The sequence below is a fragment of the Protopterus annectens genome, chromosome 17.part0, assembly GCF_019279795.1.
Source record: "Protopterus annectens isolate FY-2018-M chromosome 17.part0, PAN1.0, whole genome shotgun sequence".
Lineage (NCBI taxonomy): Eukaryota > Metazoa > Chordata > Ceratodontiformes > Protopteridae > Protopterus > Protopterus annectens.
The window spans coordinates 386,590,919-386,614,809 of record NC_056751.1 but is presented as its reverse complement, the minus strand read 5'-3'; the positions used below and the strand labels follow the sequence as shown (position 1 = coordinate 386,614,809).

Below are 23,891 nucleotides of genomic sequence, written 5' to 3'. Positions count from 1 at the left end.
TGCTCTCCCCCCCAAAAAGAAGTTTAAAGAAGAAGAGCAATTTTCCAAATTCCATCTTTTCTTTTTTCAGCTTTTTGGCAATCAGCAGTTTGAGTGCCAACATTTCAGTGGGGAGACGTACAGGAAGCAGCTTATTGACAATACAGAGATTTAGCCCTCTGTACTAACTGCCAGACTGTACTCTGGTTAATAATCTCTTTATAATTCATTGTAGTATTTAATGATTCAAAATTTAAATATTAACAACCAGCTCCTGGAAGGATGTACGTATGTGTGGTTTAGGGCAGTCCTGCTGTCAATTACCATTCAGTGTAAGCATGTCTACTGCACAGATACTTTGCGGTTTGGTATCTGAAATATTTGTCTTAAACAACAAAGTGCCATGAAATACTTACATGTAACAGTCCACTGAAGGTTGCATCCAGCATTCTTTATTTCTTGCCTCCAGTAGGTCAGCTACTTGGAAATAGTGAATTCAAAAGCTGTGTTTTTTACCTGCACTCCCTGGGTTAACATATTTTGAGTGTTTCATTAAATGAAAAGATGCCACAAAAATAGCAACAAATGCAAAGGTATTCTGACAATTCTTAATACTATTATGGCCATGTTCCCTACTGCTTGAAGTCATAGGAATGTTATCTGAAATTATTTAGTAGGTGATCTCTTTTAAAGTTCTTACCATTGTCAAAGTTTAAGTGTACGTGTTGTTACTGAAGGCCATTACTGAGTGCTCACAGTAGGTTAACTTCACTATTAGATGCTAACTCAGTGACAGTTTCACTTTTTTCATGTTTTCTCTTAATTTTATGCCATAAGATAACTGCTGTATCTCACCAACCAGCAACATTAAAAACATTGCCAGTTACTTCTTAGGATAGCAAAGTGAAGGGGCTGGCTTTTTATGGTGACAGGCACAACTAGTTGCTATTACTTAGAGACAAACAACTTCAGCCCTGTTGTCTGCTTCATTCTCATTTCTATTGGTATGCAGGTACTTCTGAGTCTTTTCATGTGCAAGGTTCTTAAATATTAACCATTCTTGGTCACATCTTGTCTGTGGTGATATATATTTTGTCCACTATTGGTGTGCGGGTACTTCTGAGTCTTTTCATGTGCAAGGTTCTTAAATATTAACCATTCTTGGTCACATCTTGTCTGTGGTGATATATATTTTGTCCACTGTTTTACCAGTAAACGCTGCTAGTGACATTTTCAGCACTTTGGCAACACTCAATAATTTTGAAATTTACTTTGCATTTCTTAGCAAAAACATCTGGATTCTATCAAACGTTAATGGAATGTAGAACAAACAGTTTTTTTTTCAGTAATGTAGCCTAATTTATATGCTAGATTATTTGTCATTTTGTACATGTTTCTTCTATCATTATTTTATGCATGTTTATATATAAAATGCTCAGGTTTAAAGGTAAGCTGATAATCTCATCAGATGTAGAAGCTTTTATTTAAATGTCTGATGCCACCATGATGCAATTTACTGGAAGGAATATTTCACTTTATGCAGATATTTAAAAGCTTGCACAGTGGGTGAAAGCCATTATTTTTAATTTAAAATAACTGGTTCCTAGAAGTTATAAAACAGTTATTTAATTATTTACAGTCTTGCTTACATTGAAATTAGGACAGATATACAGGCGTTAAAACTACACATTTTAGATTCACTGTAAGCATTCTAAAGCTGCAGTCCATGGTAGATTTAATTATGGCATATACTGCATGTATTTTGCTCATCTTGAAAATTATGCACTATACAAATTGCTAATAGGAAGAGTCAGCACATAAATAACAATTAATAAGTCCACAAAGCAATTTGCTTTTGAAATATTATTTGAAAGCCAGAAGATTAAAATATGGTTACAGGTTCTTGCATTTGTAAAGCTGCTTCAAAAGTCAGGGTGTACAGAGTATAAGCTGCTTAAAGGCAAAATGCCATTGAAATCATGATTCTGCTTTGCATCGCTCATTGCATTTTGTGTCTTCTGCTGCTCAAAAAAATGAAAATTCTTTTTTATGCATATATAAGATGACATAAACAAAATACTGACATTAGAAAGTATATACTTTAAAGAAGGCCTAAATACTGAATGCAAATACAACATAGAAATAACAAAATCAAATGTCTAGTTTGGCAGTTAGCACAGAGGGTTTAATCTTTCATCTGTTAATGAGCCGCTTCCTATAATCAAAGCTATAGGTTTTGAATCCTTCCACCTCAATTTGCCTGCTGTGTGACACTAAGCAAGTCACCTAATTGGACAGTCATCCTGGATCACCCCTGAAAAGGGATACTTGTGTCCAGTGGGATTACCTGATTAACAGATGAATTAAAACATCACCTGGATAATAAACAAGTAATATGAATTAAATACAGTGTAAACACGTTAGCTTGTATTTTTTTTTTTTATAGGGATTGAAAAAGCAACTATTAAGAGTACATGTAAACATCTCTTCATCTCAGATGTTTAATAAAGATGTCAGATAAAGTCTGGTGATGATAGTAGGATTTGAGAGAAGGCAGTGGCTCTTTAGCTGCAACTTACAACATTGCACTACTGAGATTGTTGATTCACACACCAGAGAAAAAACAGGAAGCAAGAATCTGTCCAAATGCACCTAGCATAGTAGGTAACAGAACATGGAAACAATGGCAAAGGTGATCATTCAAACTTAGCATGTTAGGTTACCAGAGGCCTCAGATAATAAAAAGAAGTAAAATTGATTTTAGCTCTCAGATATTCAATTTGCTTCATGATCTTATGATCATGTGTGTGTGTGTGTGTGTGTGTGTGTCCTGTTGTTATTGTTGTTAGGGGATTAACTCAGAATTAATGGAAAACCTGTTTCACAACTGATATCTAAAAAAATACTTTGGTAAAATACAGCACAAAGGAATTAAGATAGTTTCTTACATGCTGTTCACCACCAAACCCCAATGAATACTGCAGATAAGGATATAAAATTAAAAAAGTTCAAACAGAAGTCTTCTTTTGTCTAACGAATAATGCTAACTTCAACATCAGTTTACAAATTATGGTTATCTCTGTTCTGAAGGCTTAAAAGAAGCCCTGTCTTTGGTTAATAAACCATTTTCCAAAATGTTATCTTTGATCGTTGGTGTAAAGTTTGCATTTCAGACTTTCAACATAAGCACAGATGCAGATTCATAGGTTCGTAGGATATAAGTTAAATGTATTATACTGAACACAAGTGCAAAATATATATAGAGGGATACTTACATTTGACAAAACTCCCTAATATCAACATTACAAATGTCAGCACGTAAACATTGGCATTTACAATACTGACACATCATTGCAGTCCCCACACCCCTTCTAATAACATATACTAACCAACCATCTATTTTGTCAGCTGAAATGTGTCAACAAAACCGATGTCGACAATTAGGAATCCCATTTACTTTCAGAACACACGTACATATAAGTATTGTAATGCTCTAAAAATAAAATACAGGCTATTTATAATGAAATGGAGAAACCCTATCTCTACTTAACTAACTAAAATTATTAAACTGAACAAATTCATAGTCAAAGAAGAGACATTTTTGATAATCTTGAGAATATCCAAAGTTCTTATTCATATTTATCTGCAGTACATAATACTATCTCTTCTATTATTGACAAAAGCTATATATATATGTGTATATATATATATATATATATATATATATATATATATATATATATATCTAACACATGAGTTTGGATAAACTGGACCCACAATATTATCTAGACAGGACACTGCAAAAAAGTTTTTTAAAAAGTAACAACTAAACAAAAGTCCTAGTCTGGATAGATACTCTATCTATAAATCGGTCTCATAAAAGATGCAATTGTTCTTATTGACTGTCTTTTATTATTTAATGTAAGAAGCTTTTCATTATGATTCCAGTAAATCACTCTTGTTTCCTCTGCATACTCATTCAAACCATCTGGATATAAAAAATAACCTTTCTTTTCATCAAACTCATTACTGTTTTTAGTAGTTGCATTTTCTGTTTTTTTTTTCAACTGAACAGAAGGCTAATCATAACAGTACTGTCACAGGATACGTAATTACAGACTGAAGCAATATAAACAGAAATGTAAGCATTAGTGTTAAAATATAACATGTCCCAGTTATCCATTTCTATTTTATCTGTTTTTGTGATTTGTGCAGTGATAGTTTAGAGCACTTCACATAATTTAAATAGCAAAGTTTAAAGACAAAAATATTCAAAATACTTCCAGCAGGTACACATTTCTAGTCAAAGACTGAGGAGAAAATTAACTGTATACGGTTTGGGACATGACTATAATAGTAAAAATGCCATCTTTTCCTGATCACATTGTAAATATGTTTAAATATTACCGTGATATCTTTTTTGTACCAATGAACTATGCACACACACACACACACACACACACACACACACACACACACACACACATACACATATATGGATGTATGTAAAAACATATTATTTTAACTTGATATGTGTTGTTTTTCTTATCCAGTTACTGAATTGTTTACAGCTTTTCTCCTGGGCTTCCAATGAAAATGGGTTTGTGCCAAACCCAGTCGTACTTTCCCAGCAACCAAAGGCAAAATAAAACAAAATAAATAAAAATAAAAGGTCAGATGGGCAGTCTGTGATTGCTTTTAAATAGGCAATGTGAGAGACTGTTTTTAGCATTCTGACTGGCAAACAACATTACACTGATTGCTTCTTGGAAACAGACTACATATAGTCAATTATTTTATTACAGAGAGAGAGATTAGGAATCACTGCACACAACACACATTTTGAGTGAAAGCAAATGGAATATAGAAATCATTTTAAAGAGATTGCAATATAAAAAATTCTGGAAAGGTAGAACTGTTATATTTATGGATGATTTAATTATGCTGTAACTGATCTGGTCATCGAAAAGTGGATAATGCTATCAGATTATTTACCACTTTCAAAAACATGCCTTGAAGTTTTATACTTTTTTTGCTGTTAGCACATGACTTACCCTTTTGAATAAAATGCTGAAGTCCAGTTTCTTCAGATCATTAGTTATAATCATAAAAATCTAACTTTAATTGAAAGCACAGCAGAATTTGTTTTTGTAACATGCTTGAACATTTACAGAAATCTGTGTGACCTAAGGATGAACCACTTAGCAATGTATTTTAAAAGAACTGGATTAAACAAACCTTTGCCGGAAGCTGTTACAACATGAGGATGATAATGATGCAGCTCAAACATATGTGACTTTGGACTATCTTGTATTACAAATGCATGGCAAGAGTGTACAGCAGGGGTCATGTTTTGTAGTTTTGGGAAATGCGTGTCATAAATGGCTATAACAACATGTCAGATTAATCTGGTTATTATCAAAATATGTGCTTTGTCTTCTCTTCCTGTAGCTATACCCATACAAGAATGGATATCTAGGGACCCTCCCTACCTCACTGTACACCCCCCCCACACACACACACGATCCTGACTTAAATATGTCTTGTTGCAGATCGCCAAATGTGGAAGAAAGGGGTGAGCACATTTTCACTTTTGTCATATATTTTCTCGATCTTTATAAGTTTCAGATGAGTTATTTATCATTCTTAATCATATTATTCAGAAGGGCCGAGATCTCTTACAGTGGAAGTCCTGGGAAAAAACTCCACAATATAACTTTTCATCTTGGTAATGAAATGAGGTGGGCCTTGATAATCACTTTCAGTTCTAGCAAGATAGGGTCCACGGAGAAAAGTTCCAAAATATAATTCTATATCATAGCAATATAGTGTGGTGTGCCAAACCAGTCATTTAAATACTGTCAGGTGTCCAGTTTTGTTAGATCAGATCAAGTCAAAATGACACATGCAATACTGTCAGGTGTCCATTTCTGGCATTGAAATTATTTCAGTGTACTAGTGAAATAATACCGCCTGAAGCTAATAACAAGTGCTGTTCCAACAAGACACCTGACCTAATAATATTATACAATAAAGCATGACCTGTCATGCCGTATTTTTATCCAACCACAGTTTTTCATGTCAAAAGGCACAGGGCACAAAATAAGCAGACTCACTGTAGTCTTGAAATGGTTAGTTCCCAGTTCATCTACAAGAGCTGCAGGGAAATCAGTGACTGTAACAGCACTGTCTGCATGTTCCTAAATAATGTTACCTGAAGCAATGACTAGAACCACACCATAATATTCAGCAACAGATGTAAAAGATAAGAAATCATTATTGTGTTCTGATACTCTTTATTTTCTCTATACATTCAACAATGGTTTCCATTTAGCTAGACTATCAGATGACAACTGCTTTTCAGAACAACTGATGCTATCTGAGCTGTTAAGTACATTCCCTCATGTCTATAAAGGTTAAAGACTGCCAACTGCTGTCATTCGTTTTCTGAGGTCACAAACTGTAAAAAATATGTTGTACAGTTAATAGCTTTTTCAACTGCAGACCCTATATTCTTGTGAAATTTTCCTTTATGCAACTTGTTTGATTTCTGTTCATCTCTTGACTACAGGAGCGGCCTTAGGTCAACTGGTGCCCTAGGCAAAAGGTCTCCACGGCACCCCCCACCACACTAACCAGCGCCCCCCTCCTGGTCTTACACCAAATAAATACTGGAAAAGTGCCCCTGCTAGAGCGGCACCCTAGGCGGCCGCCTAGTTCGCCTATGCCTAAGGCCGGCTATGCTTGACTATAATGCATTTATACTATCAGACACAAAAACAACAGCTTAAAATATTTGCTACACAAGCCTGTTATAGCCACAGTGGTACAGCGGTTAGCATTGCTGTCTCACAGCAAGAGGTTCTCTGGTTCGATGCTCGACTGTGTTGCCTTCAGTGTGGAGTTTGCATGACCTCGCTCTGTGGTCAGGTGGGTTTCTTCTGGGTGCTCTGGTTTCCTTACACATTCCAAAGACATACTGTAGGTGGACTGGACATTCTAAATTGGCCCTAGGCATGAGTGCGTGCATGTGTATGCCTTCTGTGGAAGGCTGGGCGCTGGGCTGGCAACATGACACTATAAAACTCCACTGCCAATCATGACCGGACAGGTGATCCACTGTGGTGACGCCTAACTGGGAAAAGCAGAAAGAAGAAGATATATATATATATATATATATATATATATATATATATGTGTGTGTGTGTGTGTGTGTGTGTATGTGTATGTGTGTGTGTGCGCGCTTGCACGTGAGCAATATTTAAAATGGCTTCGTACCCCTAGTGTGCCATTAGAGACATTTAGTGTCCTAACCTTTTATTTTGTCTCTAATACTGAGGTGTTTGTATAATATATTTACAGAAACTGCTCTTACATTATTTCATTACATTAGACTCTGTAGTCATGTCAGCATTTCTTATCGTTTAGAGTCCAAGTGCTTTTTTTTTTTTCCACCAGCCCGTATAATGCAACCATTTATTGCCTTAATCTATTTAGGATACAGAATTCATCAGCTCATATAATGCAACCATTTACTGCCTTAATCTATTTAGGATACAGAAGTAACTTTTACTAGCTTGTGCATAATGCTTTTAGATGATATGAAACTGATAAATGTGAAACCAAAAAAAGTCATTGAAAGTAATCCATCTGGGAGTAACAGATGCAGGTATATTGCATGATGTGATGCTTGAAAGCAAGCATCACTAGAAAGGTGTAAGAATAAAAAACCAAAATGAACTAGTGGAAAAACTTCAATTACTAGCCCCAGCACTGAAGGAACCAGGCATGGAGGAGAAGGTATGTGGCCCACTGACTTCTCCCAGGGGATTGGAAGGGGTTCGTGTGCACTTGGAGGCACACAGGGTGGTGTAGTCTCCCTTGTGGGGAAAGAGGGGCATAGCTATTTGGAGGGGAAAAAAGGAAAAAAAAAACACTTGTATTATGTTCGTGAATGTTTTCTGCAATAATGCAGTGAATATACTCCAATAATATTAAAATATACTATTATTGTTTGTTAAACTCACTTATAATCACTTGTTTTTTTAAACACCAGGAATTGTAAAAATCATCTTGCATTAAAAAAAAACAGCCTAATTCAGAAGTTAAAATAGGTGTTCCACTTCCCTTCATAACTGAGTACTTCATAAAATACTCATCACTCATCAGACCCATCAGAGTACAACGCCCCATCTGGGATGTACCTTACAAGACACCTGCAACAGCTGGAAAGACCACAGAAGTACCTCACCAGTAGGATCACTGGCCTCAAACAGATGCTCTAAGCAGCTCGACTGAAGAAACTCCAGCTGTACTCGGTTGCATACCGCCTACTCAGAGGTGATCTCTGCCTGACATACAAGGCCATGTCCAACCCAGAATTGATGGACATGCTCCACCTAAAGAAAACCATATCCCCTCGAGCCACACGCTCTAGGGATCTAAATCCCACGACAATAAATAGGACATGCTGGAGGAATAGATTCCTGTCCCAGAGACTTCCTATGCCTTGGAACAAGATTCCAATCTACATTAGGCAGAGCTCCTCACTAACAGTCATCAAGAGAAACCTTGATGAGTGGATGGGAAACAGAAAGTTTACCCTGGGGATCACTTCAGTGGCTCTGCTGGACAGAAGCACAGGGAACTAATCTAAGGCGGCGGCAAAAGTCAATACATTCTGGCTAGGCTTATAAATGCCTTCTGGCAGATAGCCTAGTACCTACCTATGAACTTATAATCTTTTGGAGAATGCAAACTTCCAACACTAGATACTTTATATAAATCAGTTGAGTATAGTGTGGGTAAGAGAAGAGAAGTCTATGGGATGTGCCCCATCAGGTACAATATTGTGGAGGACAGTTTAGAAAATTATGATGCTCATCAAAAGTAGTTTGCAAAGAATTTATGGTTATGGTTATGGCAGGAGGGTAACTGAACAGATGGTTATGGGTCACTGATATAGTGGAGGCTTCTTAATTAGATTAAAGGAGAATTTATAACTAATGTGTTAAGGAACTATGGGTAATAAAGATAATCGATTCTTTTTTAGAGAAAGCATTTTTTAAGGAGCACGTATTAAGTGCAAAGTAAAGAAGAGAATTCATTAATATTAATAATACATTGTTTATTTAGCGCAGGATTAACATGAAAGGCAGGGTCTATATTAGATGCACCAAAAGGCTTTAGTGCGAATGCTCACATGAGCAAAAATGCCAGGAATCAAAACCGTGATTGTGGGGTCATGGTACTGTGAGGAGTGGGATATTTGCCCTTTCCTCACTGTAGTGCAACCTCGGAGTTAGAATATATATTTAGTGGGGTGGGTGGTGCAGTCCCCCACAATAGCAACTTTGATTACCGGCATTTTCGCTCATGTGAGCGTTCACGGTAAAGTCTTTTCGATTTTATAATATACACCCGAAAGGCATATACTTACTCCAGACTGTGCTGCTCAGAATAGGATGGGACTGGGTGGCAACAGTAATGATATATAATGAAGCATTTTACAGAAGGCTCTGTAGAAAGTAGAGTGGTGTACCACACTAATGTCAATCATACTGTAATGTTATTTGTATTAGGATAGAATAAATATCTCAGTGGTAGTGATTGTACTTCTCTGGATTACCCTGGAGTGCCTACAGGAATAGTGAATATGTGAATTCTTAACAAATCCTTTATTACTGAACTACATATGCCCTGAAACTGTCATTTTGATTTAGGGAGACTTTTCATTTAAAGTGCACACTTTATGGTGCTCTGCATTAATTTGGACTATATGGTTTTGGGGAAACACAGAATTTCCTTGTTTGCTCCCTTTTTCTGAATGGGTGCATAATGATTAGACTGTCACCTGCACTGGAATCCTGCAGCTAGGCAGCAGGAACATTTTTTTTTCTGCAAGTGTGTGATAATGCAGTTAGTATATATTAAAGCAAGGGTGTATGGGGTGCTGGGCCCCTATTAAACACCCTTTTTATTTTCCTTTTTTTGATGTTAGTAGATCTGTGCTGTGTTAAAGTAGTAAACATTCCCTTTTTTGTTAATCGATTTCTTGGTTATGGCTTACTTGTGTTAATGTGTTCTAGGAATGGACATGCGGCAACACTTAACCATGAGTATGCTTATATGTGTGCATGTGTGACCAAACAGGTTTTGCGACCCTTCCATATCTGGTACAGAATGTGATCATCGTACAAGGTGGTGCCATACACATCTGAATAGTTTGTGGTAAGGACTACTGGACAGATACTCACTTATATCCCTTTGTCTTCTTGTGGCTGAAATGATTTAGTGACACAGTGAAGTCAAGATTTGAAGGGTTGTGCCTGTTCTCCTGGATAAGGACACTGTGATGTGTCTTTCACCATTATGGATGGACTGCAGATGAATACAGAGGTAAACCTTCAGCAACAGAAGACTATCTAATCATACCTGCAACACACTGAGTATGACTCCAGTGCATCATATATTGGCGTCTATGGCATACTCTGCCCATATCATACCTGCAGCACACTGAGTATGACTCCAGTGCATCATATATTGGCGTCTATGGCATACTCTGCCCATATCATACCTGCAGCATACTGAGTGTGACTCCAGTGCATCATATATTGGCGTCTATGGCATACTCTGTCCATATCATACCTGCAGCACACTGAATATGACTCCAGTGCATCATATATTGGCGTCTATGGCATACTCTGCCCATATCATACCTGCAGCACACTGAATATGACTCCAGTGCATCATATATTGGTGTCTATGGCATACTCTGCCCATATCATACCTGCAGCACACTGAGTATGACTCCAGTGCATCACATATTGGCGTCTATGGCATACTCTGCCCATATCATACCTGCAGCACACTGAGTATGACTCCAGTGCATCATATATTGGCGTCTATGGCATACTCTGCCCATATCATACCTGCATCACACTGAGTATGACTCCAGTGCATCACATATTGGCGTCTATGGCATACTCTGCCCATATCATACCTGCAGCACAATGAGTATGACTCCAGTGCATCATATATTGGTGTCTATGGCATACTCTGCCCATATCATACCTGCAGCACACTGAGTATGACTCCAGTGCATCACATATTTAAACTAATCAGACACACCCTTACTCATTCCCTATTACACTACACCACTACTTTGACTATATTACCTTAGCCCTCCTCTACTGCTTAACAAGAACCAACTCCCTCCTCTCTACACCCTCCTTATCTACTTCCACTACTTACTTCTACTACTCACAAATTTTAACCCTTCCCATTTAACACTTCCTAATCTCAATCTCAGTGAAAATGGCTTCGACTTCCTTAACCAAATTAATATTCCTAGCTATACTTCCTACTGTCCTTACCTCCACCTACCTCCTCACTTTTTTCGAAAAACTGCAATATTACCATTTCAACTGCTCTCTAAAACAAACAGCAATTCACACATCCATACTCACTTGCAATCCCACTAATATCACTTCCATTCCTAGCTATCTACTACCCAAATTCCACAGAGTCTCCCACTCTAAATATAATAACCACACTATAAAAAGAGAGAAATATTTACTTTACCTAAAATACAATGCAGCAACAAAACCTCTCAATCTCTCCTTACTAGATGGTGACATCCACCCTAACCCTGGCCCTGACAATACTACTACCCTAACAGCCCAGCCTAAACTCCCCAACTCACTCCTAATAGGACATCTAAACATCCGTAGCCTTAACAATAAAGTAGCTCATCTCCATGCTCTTCTAGATATTCACTCCTTTGATATCCTTTGCCTGACAGAAACTTGGTTGAAACCAGGAACCAAAGACAACAAAATTATCCCCCAAGGCTACAATATCATTAGAGAAGACCGAATAAAACGTAAGGGAGGGGGCTTAGCAGTTATATTTAAAGATGGATTTCACATCTCCACACTCCCATATAACCCTCCTCAGGATAGTAATGCCGAAGTCCTAGTCACCAAACTCCAAATCAACCCTAACAAAGCTTTATACCTCATCTGTATCTACCTACCTCCCGGTAATAATATCAGCACAATTGAAGCTATATTAAACTGGCATCCTCAACTTACCCCCAAGAAACAGTAATACTAGGTGATTTTAATACCGACTGGAAAAAAGTCAATACAGATAACCCCACTTCTCACATTAACCTGCATGGCTTTAATCAAACTATCACCTCCACGACCAGAATTAATAAACCAAACAAAAAAGAGACTACCTTAGACTGGATACTAATAAATAGACAGGAGCAAGCTTATAAGGTAGGCACTCTCCCAGACGATTTAAGTGATCATATGTTGACCTACATCATAAGACAAAAACATGACCTACCTAAACCCCCCACTTTTAGGATTGCGCGGTCCAATAAACACTTTAGCCCAGAATCATTCCAAAATGAACTTAGTGCCTGTAACTGGTACCCTTTAAAAACTCTACCACTTGAAGAGGCTATAAAATATCTAAACTCTACTTTTTTATCCATTCTTGATAAACATGCACCTAAACGGTCGATCCGAATTAAATCCAAACCAGCCCCCTGGCTTTCCAAAGAAACCAGGCAAAAATTCTACTAAGGAACAAATCTTGGGCTAAATGGAGGGCTAACAAAACTATCTCTGATCAACAAAATTTTAGGCAACTAAGAAATAATACAAAAAAGGCAATACTTACAGATAAAAAGAACTATTACTGTAAACTACAACAAAACCATCAAAACAATCCCCAAAAATTTTGGTCTAGCATAAACAAACTCCTGTCCCCTGGACACTCTCATACACCTACCCCTCTTGAGGCTGATCCTAATACCCCCCTACAAACAGCCAATACATTTAATACTTTCTTCACAGAGACCATACAAACACTAGCCAGTCAGCTAATCCCAGACAACTCAAGCCTTCACGCCACAACATTACCTCCACTATCAACATTTAAACTGCAACCTATATCAACTACTCTCATCTGTAAACTCATCCAGAAACTTAAGCCCTGCACACCTTCTGCTGACCAAATACCACCAGAATACTTGCAAAAAGCAGCTAAGGTAATTGCATACCCTGTATCCATCCTCATCAACAGAACCTTTACAGAAGGAATCATTCCAGACATTTGGAAAATCTCCCATATTATTCCCCTACATAAAGGTGGGAATTCAAATGATTACTCTAATTACAGACCTATAGCTCTATTATCTCCTTTAGCCAGAATAATGGAAAAATGCATGCACCAACAACTACTACATCATTTATCTCAACACAACATTCTAGCAAACTGTCAACATGGCTTTAGACCATCACACAGTACCACAACTGCCCTGCTATCTTTTATAGATACCATCAATAGAAACCGCAACAACAATAACCTCTCATCTGCTCTCTTTATTGACCTCTCAAAAGCTTTTGACATGGTCAACCATGCCCTTCTCATCAACATTCTAAAGTCCCTCTCCTTTGACCATCAGACTATTAAATGGTTTAGGTCTTATCTGAGCAATAGGCAACAAGCAGTTCTCTGGCAAAACAACATAACATCCCTTCAGCCAGTTACCCTCGGAGTCCCTCAAGGCTCTATTCCAGGACCACTTCTCTTCTCACTATTTATCAATGAACTCCACACAGCAATCCCCCAAGCCACATGCATACAATACGCAGATGATTCTACGCTAGTATGCACAGCAAACTCCCCCTCAGAACTACATTCTCTAACCCAGAAAGTATTTAACATAGTAGAAACATGGTTTACAAATAGATGCCTCCTTCTCAATGCTAAAAAAACTAAGCTCCTTCTCTTTACACCCACAAACAAATCCGCCCACATAAACTTCTCTGTTATTTCCAATAATGGTACTATTATACTCCCTGACACAACCACTAAACTGCTAGGAATAACTATTGACAATAACCTGACTTTTGATTGCCACATAAATAATACTATTAAAACTGTCAACAGAAAAATAGGCTCCTTATATAAGATCAAACCTTTCCTAACTCCTATAGCCAGAACCACAATTGCTCACTCACACTTAATCTCTTCACTTCTGTACGCTTCACCCATATATACTAACCTAAAGAAAAATAATATTACCAAACTAGCAATTTCCTATAATTCCATTGCCATATTTGCCACTGGCAACCCCTTTAGAACTCACCACTGTCTGAATCTAAGGCAACTAGGCTGGCTTGAACTTCAAAACCAACTGATACTACCCCAACTCACCATTGCCCACAAGATTTTCTACCAACCCAACAGTACTCCTATTCTTTCCAATCTCATCCAGCCTTACAAAAATCTAAATTCCTTGCGCTCCTCTAAGAAACTGCTTGCTTACTTAGGCAAGTCTAATAACCTGGCTGGAGACTCTCTTTTTTGTAACACAGTGGGAAAACACTGGAACCTCCTGCCCAATGAAGTAACATTACATTCATCCTTGCCTCTCTTTAAACATAACCTCAAAAAACACCTCCAAACAAACTGGTTATGCCCCTGCAGCAAGCCTGACTAACCATTTCCCTTTACTAAGTATAGCTCCCTAAATTTCGAATTCCTACTATTCTCGCTTAAATTACTAACACTCCTAATGCATTTGTTACATACTAATTCCTAGTAAGATAGACTAACTGATACTCCCAAATTTATATGCCAATAAACTCTCTCTAATAGATTAATTACTTTTAATTAACTAACTTCTTTTTCTATCTTATTAATACCGGTTGTACAACTTACTTTCTATCTCTAAGCACAAGTCCTTCTTGTATTTTTATTAAAAGCTTTTCTGTCAATTTCTACATTTAATTCTTTAAATTTTAAATTTTTAATTTTTAATGTTGTAATTTCTATAATTGCCGGAGCTTTTCTCCCCGGGCCTCTACTGAAAATGGAAATATATCCAGTTAGACTAGCCCAGTTAACAAATGTAAAATAAAATAAATAAATAAAATAAAATATTGGCATCTATGGCATACTCTGCCCATATCATACCTGCAGCACACTGAGTATGACTCCAGTGCATCATATATTAGCGTCTATGGCATACTCTGCCCATATCATACCTGCAGCACACTGAGTATGACTCCAGTGCATCACATATTGGCGTCTACTGGACAGATATTCACTTATATCCCTTTGTCTTCTTGTGGCTGAAATGATTTAGTGACACAGTGAAGTCAAGATTTGAAGGGTTGTGCCTGTTCTCCTTGAAAAGGACACTGTGATGTGTCTTTCACCATTATAGATGGACTGCAGATGAATACAGAGATAAACCTTCAGCACCAGAAGACTATCTAATCATACCTGCAGCACACTGAGTATGACTCCAGTGCATCATATATTGGCGTCTATGGCATACTCTGCCCATATCATACCTGCAGCACACTGAGTATGACTCCAGTGCATCACATATTGGCGTCTATGGCATACTCTGCCCATATCATACCTGCAGCACACTGAGTATGACTCCAGTGCATCACATATTGGCGTCTATGGCATACTCTGCCCATATCATACCTGCAGCACACTGAGTATGACTCCAGTGCATCACATACTGGCGTCTATGGCATACTCTGCCCATATCATACCTGCAGCACACTGAGTATGACTCCAGTGCATCACATATTGGCGTCTATGGCATACTCTGCCCATATCATACCTGCAGCACACTGAGTATGACTCCAGTGCATCACATATTGGCGTCTATGGCATACTCTGCCCATATCATACCTGCAGCACACTGAGTATGACTCCAGTGCATCACATATTGGCATCTATGGCATACTCTGCCCATATCATACCTGCAGCACACTGAGTATGACTCCAGTGCATCACATATTGGCGTCTATGGCATACTCTGCCCATATCATACCTGCAGCACACTGAGTATGACTCCAGTGCATCACATATTGGCGTCTATGGCATACTCTGCCCATATCATACCTGCAGCACACTGAGTATGACTCCAGTGCATCACATATTGGCGTCTATGGCATACTCTGCCCATATCATACCTGCAGCACACTGAGTATGACTCCAGTGCATCACATATTGGCGTCTATGGCATACTCTGCCCATATCATACCTGCAGCACACTGAGTATGACTCCAGTGCATCACATATTGGCGTCTATGGCATACTCTGCCCATATCATACCTGCAGCACACTGAGTATGACTCCAGTGCATCACATATTGGCGTCTATGGCATACTCTGCCCATTCTAAGTTGCACCCCATTCTGTTTATAACTCATGTACCTTTGTTCCATGCAAAAGAGGCAAGCTCTTCTCTGAGTACCTGAGGCAGCACAGAGCTATATATGAATCAAACTACCCATAAGTTATAATCTTAATATCTCTTCTTACTTATGCAGTTTTTATATTCATTTTCATTAAATATTTTTTCATTTTGCTTTATTCCTTTTGTTCTCACTTTATTTTCAGTACTGCATTCTGAACTGATGGATTTGACATTCTAAATTGGCCTTAGATGTGAGTATGCATGTGAGTGTATGGTATGGAAGAACAACTGTGCAAGGGTTAGCCATCCAGCGGTGTGAACTTTGGCTCTAGATGATTGTCACTGTTGAATTGACAACCCAACCCTATGTGCAAAAATGGGGAAAGGGAGGTGTGGATGGATAGATTCTGAATTGACTCATTTGCTTCATTTTTAGAGATGCAGTATACATATGGGATGTCCTTATTTACCTTGATGCAATGTTTTATAAATACATATTTTTGTCAACTGGTTTCTTCAGTGTTTTCTAAATGACCTCTCAGATTTCTTCATCTGTAATTCTCTTATGGGTCCACTAAATGTCCTCAAAATTAAATGCCTCAAAATATGAGCTGCCAGGAATAACTGTGCAAACTAAGTGAGGTTGGCATAATGTTTAAAGTATTTATCCCACAGATACATGGTACAGGGTTGATTCTGACCTCTGGTTCTTGGCTAGGCTTGTAACACTCTGCAGACTGATAGCCTAGTATTTACCTGTAAACAAAATTGTCAGCCAGCATACACAAATCCTCAAAATATGAGCATTCATTGCCATACAATTCTTACTCAAGTGAACCCCCGTAAAAGCATAAAAACTTTTTTTAAGGAATCTAGCTCTCCTGTACCTCTTATTTGAATGAGCTTTGCCCCCCCCCCTCACTTTGAGGTTAGTTCATCTCAGAGAAAGAGTGATCACTAGCAGAAAAAGAAAAAAAAAAGCTGCTTTGATCTTTCTATGGAAGGGTACAGACTTGGAAAAGTTGCAAAATAGACTTCAAGCACCAACAGATTGCTTCTGTATAGTGAGAGTAACAGAGCATGGGCAACTAAGCAATTCCAGTTAAGTCCTGTAATATGAGCAGTCCTCTTTTAAGAAACCTGCTGTAAGCCTTCCCTGAACCACCGTTTTCTTTTCCTTTTATTCTGTAGCCTTCCTCACCCTTCCTCATTACCTGCTAATAACATCCTTCGCTCACATTTTAATTAACAGTTTGTCTAGTATACCTTATAATCGAGCCTAGGTTACCCACATAACAGACACTTCTATTCATTTGCACATACTGTACCTACATGATATATCTTATATGTTCCACCGCTTTGTAGCCCTTAGTAAAAGCATACTTGTAGACTTGTAGCAACATTGACACTCCCCAGCATATTGTATAATGCTCCTATTGTTAGCCAACATTAGTTCTTTTAGTAAACGGATTACTTGTTCATTTGCCACTTGCAATTTCATGTTTACCTTTGGTACTCCAGCCCATAACCCCTATTTAGCACATACAGCTTCTAAATTATTTTTTTTTTCACATTTCTTCTTTTGCCATAACAATGTAGTTCTGATTTTCTCCCTTTATTTGTAACTAGATTGTGATAAAAAATTACAAGTGATTGTTAAAGTGGCATGAACAATTATTTTGACTATATAGTAGCTTGTCTTTTAATGTTTGTACTCTTCCTCAAAACAAATGAAATGAATACACTAACCTAGAAAAATAAAGTCATTTTTCTCCTTGTCTATATGTACAACTGTATTAAAAACCTCTGAATGCAATCCTAGCACTTTGAAAACAAGCTCTTACATAAGAAAATACCTATTGAGAATGGGTTTTGCATGACTAGAGTAATAGATTCTGCCTGCATTAACTCTGGGAGACTCCTTTCCAGCTTCCTTAATGCTATCCATATATTTCCTACCAGACTGTCACCAGTTTTGGATCACATCTGATTTTTTCTGCCTTTCCTCATAATTTTCCATTCTCTTCATCCCCTCATCTGAGAAATGAGGTTTGGAACAGACCATTTTGTCCAGGGACATTATTAAGTGGGGCTAGATACATAGATTAGCAGGAATTAAGAGAATAAGGGGAGGATAGGGTTAAATGGGACGGAGGGATGTTTAGGAGGAAATGAGGTAAGGGTAGGGAGGGGCTTAGAGGGTTTGTCAAGTGTAACTGTAGGAGTCACATTTTTGGCGTGAACTTGCTACCCTTCCACTCCCCCTTTTTATTAGTGGGATTGTGGTTATTTCGGTTTGGGAAGGTGGAAAAGAAGGGCAGGCTTGCCCTCTTCTGTTCCCCCTCTGGTGTTGGATGTTCAGTTCAATAAGTTGGGAAGGAAAGTGAGCGGTTGCTCTGTTGGATAAGTTAATAAGCAAGCAGAGCTGCTTATGTGGATGGTCGTGTAATTCAATAAATTGAAGTTGAGCGGGGTAACGCTTCCTTGTTAGTGCAAAGATAAGAGAGTAAGTGGGGGAAGCTGCTTATCAAGGGTGAGTGGTTACACTGGCCTTATGGTTATTTTATGTTTTCTTTCATGGATGTTATCACCTGTGTCATGTTTTTGGCTGAAATTTGTAATTATTGGTTAACAATCATGTTTATGGAAGTTTAATAAAGGTTGTCAAATGTGTTGTATGTTTATTGAAGTGGACAACGACAATTCATTTTCCTGAAAGAAAGTGAATTGTTTGCATCTGGCTGCGCTCAGTGCATTTCCTGTCATACAAATTTTTGCTCACGATAAAAAATGTTTATTTTTACCTGCAATCTCTTAATTATTATTCAGAAGCAACTTCACAGCTACACAAAAGCTTTAATGTCTTCCATTCACATGACTACTGCCCTGACCACTGCATTTCTGCCTCTGTGAACTTGCTCCACTGTTTGCTGTCTGCAGTGTCACTTAGGCAAACATCTGAAATTTCAATAAACCATGAAAAACTCCCTCCATTCCTGAATGAAAAGTATTAGAAATTTCCTGATAAACTGACCAGATGATCCTATTCAGTAAACATAGTATATTAGAACACCCATAAGTAACTGTCCTAAAAACCATGAAAAACTCCCTCCATTCCTGAATGAAAAGTATTAGAAATTTCCTGATAAACTGACCAGATGATCCTATTCAGTAAACATAGTATATTAGAACACCCATAAGTAACTGTCCTAATGTCTGCCATTTATATGATGTTTTTATATATATGTTGTTGTTCTTCTTCTTTCAGCTTTTCCCGGTTAGGGGTCGCCACAGAGGAACTCCGGTCCGCTAATGATTGGCAGTAGATTTTTATGGTGCTGAGGTGCCAGCCCGACATCCAACCTTCAACGAAGGCACGCCCATTCACGCATGTCTTTCGAATGCCACTCGACCGCGGGGAGGACATGCAGACTCCACACAGAAGGCGCTCCAGCCAAGAATCAAACGGGAGAACCTCTTGCTATGAGGCGACAATGTTACCACTGCACCACCGCGGCTTTATATATATATATATATGTGTGTGTGTGTGTGTGTGTGTGTGTGTGTGTGTGTGTGTATTTTTCTAACATCTACAATTCCTCTCACTCTCATTCCTTTTTAAATTAAAAAAAGAAAAACTACCAAACAATTGCCAGAATTGTTGTATTATGTGAACATATAGTAGTCAGTGGAACACCACATTGATGTAATAAGAAGGGCTTTAAATGAAATTGAAGCAGTATAAGGTATCCTAGGCTGAGATCATTTTATTCTTCCAGAATAAAGAAGCTGCTCTTTATATCCATTAAGATTTTCACAAAAACAAATTGTAAATGAATGCAGAAACTGGGTTTGTATTTTACCATTTTTAATCTAATATTTTGAATGCTTGGAAGTGCAGCTGAAAGTAATTAGGTTGGTTACCTGCTAGTGGATTATTAATGGCTACATTTACACATTACATGATTCTTTCTTTTACTATCAAAACTATTATTTTACTAACAAAAATAGTCTGAACAACAGAATTGGCTGCAACTAGTATGCAGTAAATATTATAAAAAACTTATTTTTATTGTGTCAGAAGTGTAGAAGTCAATATGACCATAAAAGACCACATCAAATCAAGTTTTCTAACAGATATACCTGCATTCCTAACTACCAGGAAAGTAACTAACTGATGGCAAGATTCATTTACCTTGTCCTAAGTAATTTCAGTACTGCTGAGGTAGGTACATAAAGAAAGCCAAATTACTTCTTCAAAAGCATACCATGAGTCAGGGATCACACTCAGAAACAAATTTATAGTGTTATTTCTTATTTCAGGTTTTAGCTTTCTAACCTCTAAACCACATTGCGTTATATGATGCAAAACAGAACCAAGTATGCCAATGGGTGTTGGCTGTTCTATTTATGGGCACCACTAAAACAGAGGAAACAAGGAGGCTACATCATGTGTATTTTAAAAATGAAGTGGCCAAACGAGCAGCTTAACTGTTGAGCAAAGGTTTCTGCTTTATTCACTAAATAACACTGGTCATGAAAATTGGCCTGGCTGTAAAATAATCTGCTGTGGTTTAAGGAAATATTTGGAACAAATTCAGTCTCTCTGCTCTCTTTTACAGCATGTCTCTGCTGAGCAGTACATGAAAAACACATTTTTTTATGTTACATTAAGTGCAGACTTTTCAGAAGTTCATCTTTGCCAAAAGTGCGATTTCTTGTACTGTGAATCAGTCGGATTCCACAATGCACATCAAAATGGCCACATAAGTGGCACACAGTTTACAAGTAGAAAAAAGTATTTACTATGACACTTACTAAACAATATGAACTAACACTACTTGAGGCAAGATGTACATTTATCATTTCAAAATGTTATTAAGGTCCACATGCAATATGCATTTGAATGTATGTTCATGTGAGCAGTTGTGGAACAGTCTTACTAGTTAGATAACCCAAATGCTTTTTGTGGCTTCATCTTTATATCGAGATGTATGGTATATATAACTGTATATAACACTGGTAATCATTACACTATCTTATCTTTTAACAGATCCAAAGCTGGAACTACTAGGTGGATAAATAATCTACTTGAGCTGGCTAATAAATCTGAGCTTTCACATGAATTTTACAACTAGCAATGTGTTCAACAAATATACTTTCTTTCGCTTTCAGTTTGCTTTACTGAGCAGCTACCCTCTTAAACTGTAGGTTTGGCTCAGCCTGCTTTGTGCCTAATGTTTTCCATTACCTTCTATATTTCTTCATTTTGTGCACAGTTTTATGTTTTCGCCATTATGGGGCAAGTTGCGTTCTACAGCTGTGCTTTTATTTGTTATGCAGCATTTCAGAGTCTGCATGTCTCGCTCCCAGTTCTGCCCTAAATGTGACCTGCCTTTCCAAACTCTGCTTGAGTTATATTTCAGTATTCTACCAGTCTCTAGAACATTTCCAAGAATTAGCTGAGATTCTCTCACTTGCCCACTACATAGCTAGCAGCAACTTGGTGTCTCCCTATAGTTTCCCTTACCGTGTTCTTAATTCCTTCAGCTTTATTACTAGAAATGAACGTTAAGCTATTACTTTAATTACCTGATCATATCTCAGTAATTATTTTTATAGCACCCTGTTGTTCCTGTGTCACAGGACTAGAGCATCTTAATGAAGTATCAGGGTTCTGAGAAACAAAATCTGGTTTATATATATATTTCTTTCTTTGTCTATTTTACTTTTTTTACAGCTTACATGCTCTACCATTTCACTTTTTACATGCTCCGCTGAACTTATGTACAGTTCCTATCAATGCTGTCTTTGTGCAGCACCCACTGACAGTTACATCACTTAATTACTGTGCATCCACGGCAGTCTCTAATTACTAACCCCCAGTTAAATTTACCTTTCCATTTCTCAGGCTTCTGTCACTGCTTGCTTCATGTCTTATCCATACACTACACAAAACATTTAAGCTGCTAGCTTAAACTTGTCTTGTTGACCTTGATTCAAATCTCTGCCTTTTGTCTGCAGTATTTCAAGGTTATAATGCCAGCCATTTTCATTTAACCACATCACATTCCAAGATCAGCACTCCTGGGCACCTGTTATATAATTAATTAATCATCATCATCATCATCATCATTATTTTGATTGTTTTTCCTCTGATATGCCTTTACTTTGTTTTTATTATCTTTGCTAATGTTGTTACCCTTCCTTTTATTATTATATATTTTCCTATCCCCTAGCAACATAAAGCATCAGATTTCACCGACACTCGGTCTCCCTTTTGTTCTCCACTCTTGCCTAGAGTGTAGAATGGGATGGGGGCAGTGAGGCAGCCTCTGTTGGACTGTTACATGGCAGTTAGTGTAGTATAACCCTCTTTCTCTTGCTGTCTTTGTGTACTCTGCTAAGGTGAGTTTAGAAAGCTGGGCCTAAGATGTGAGTGCTTCCATATACACACACACACTGAAGCAGCAGCTATAGTACTATTCATCTGCTTGGTAGGCCAAGGAATACATTATTAGGCAATCCTTTTCTGCCACACCACCTGATCTCCATCGGGTGGTAATCATGCAGTATGTCTGTACTCACCCACCCTGCACTCCTGCAGGACATGTGAGTCAGAACATACCTCTCAACCTGGAAACATCAAAAATCTGGACAAGGCCCGTAAAAAATAGGTACAAATCTGTACGCTGATTAACATAAAATTTGCATACATAATTAAACAACCCCGCCCACTCCAATGGAATTGTAGGATACCAACTTTGAAATGCAAACTGAAGAATGGAACCAAAATATAGCACCAGAGTCCCCCTGCAGCCATTCCAATGTCCCATTACCTGGCTATTTCACCCCATTTACCATAAACACTAATCTGTGCATACTGCTTTACTTCTGCAATGATTATTTGGATTTTAGTTTTTTACATTTTATAGCACAATGCGTAAACACTAATAGATATCTGCTACAAAGCAATACTGTCTAACAATGAAAATAGACTTGGCATTAAAACGTATCTGCCCATGAAACTCACATTCATTGAAACAGCATTGAAACCCACACCACATCCAAAGAAAATGCATCTGGCCAGTGGTGGACAAAGATTACCTTTCGGCTGTTTTCAAATCAGTGGCCCCTTGCACACAAACAAGAAACATACATGCATTCTTTGATACACCTTCCTGACTTTATTAAATTATATTCCTTGTATAATACATTTAGATGTATTGTTTAAACATTTTTTTCCAGTAGGCAATGAAACAAAAATGCATGAACCAATGACAAAACTGCCCTATTCAGAGCATTTCCATGATAACAGTCTACTTCCACACACAACTACATTTTAAATTTATTGTTTGAACATTTTTCCAGTAGGCAATGAAGCAAAATGCATGCACCAATAATGACAAAACTGCCATATTCAGAACATCTCCATGATAACAGTCTACTTCCACACACAATTGCATTTTAAATTTGTTTGAGCATTTTTATATTTTCTACTTCTACACAATATATATATATATATATATATATATATATATATATATATATATATATATGTTTTTTTCAAATCTGCACTTGCACAAACACAAAAGAGACAGAAATCATCCAGAATACAGATCACTGTCAGCATGTGTACAGAAACTTCACCAACAGTGATTTCT

At 37.6% G+C, this 23,891-nt stretch overlaps 1 protein-coding gene across 10 annotated transcripts in view; it reads right to left on the bottom strand.

Moving 5' to 3' along the window:
* Positions 1-23,891, bottom strand: part of OSBPL5 (oxysterol binding protein like 5) — a 1,550,034-nt gene that overhangs the window by 1,414,429 nt on the left and 111,714 nt on the right. The gene's annotated exons all lie outside the window — the stretch shown is intronic.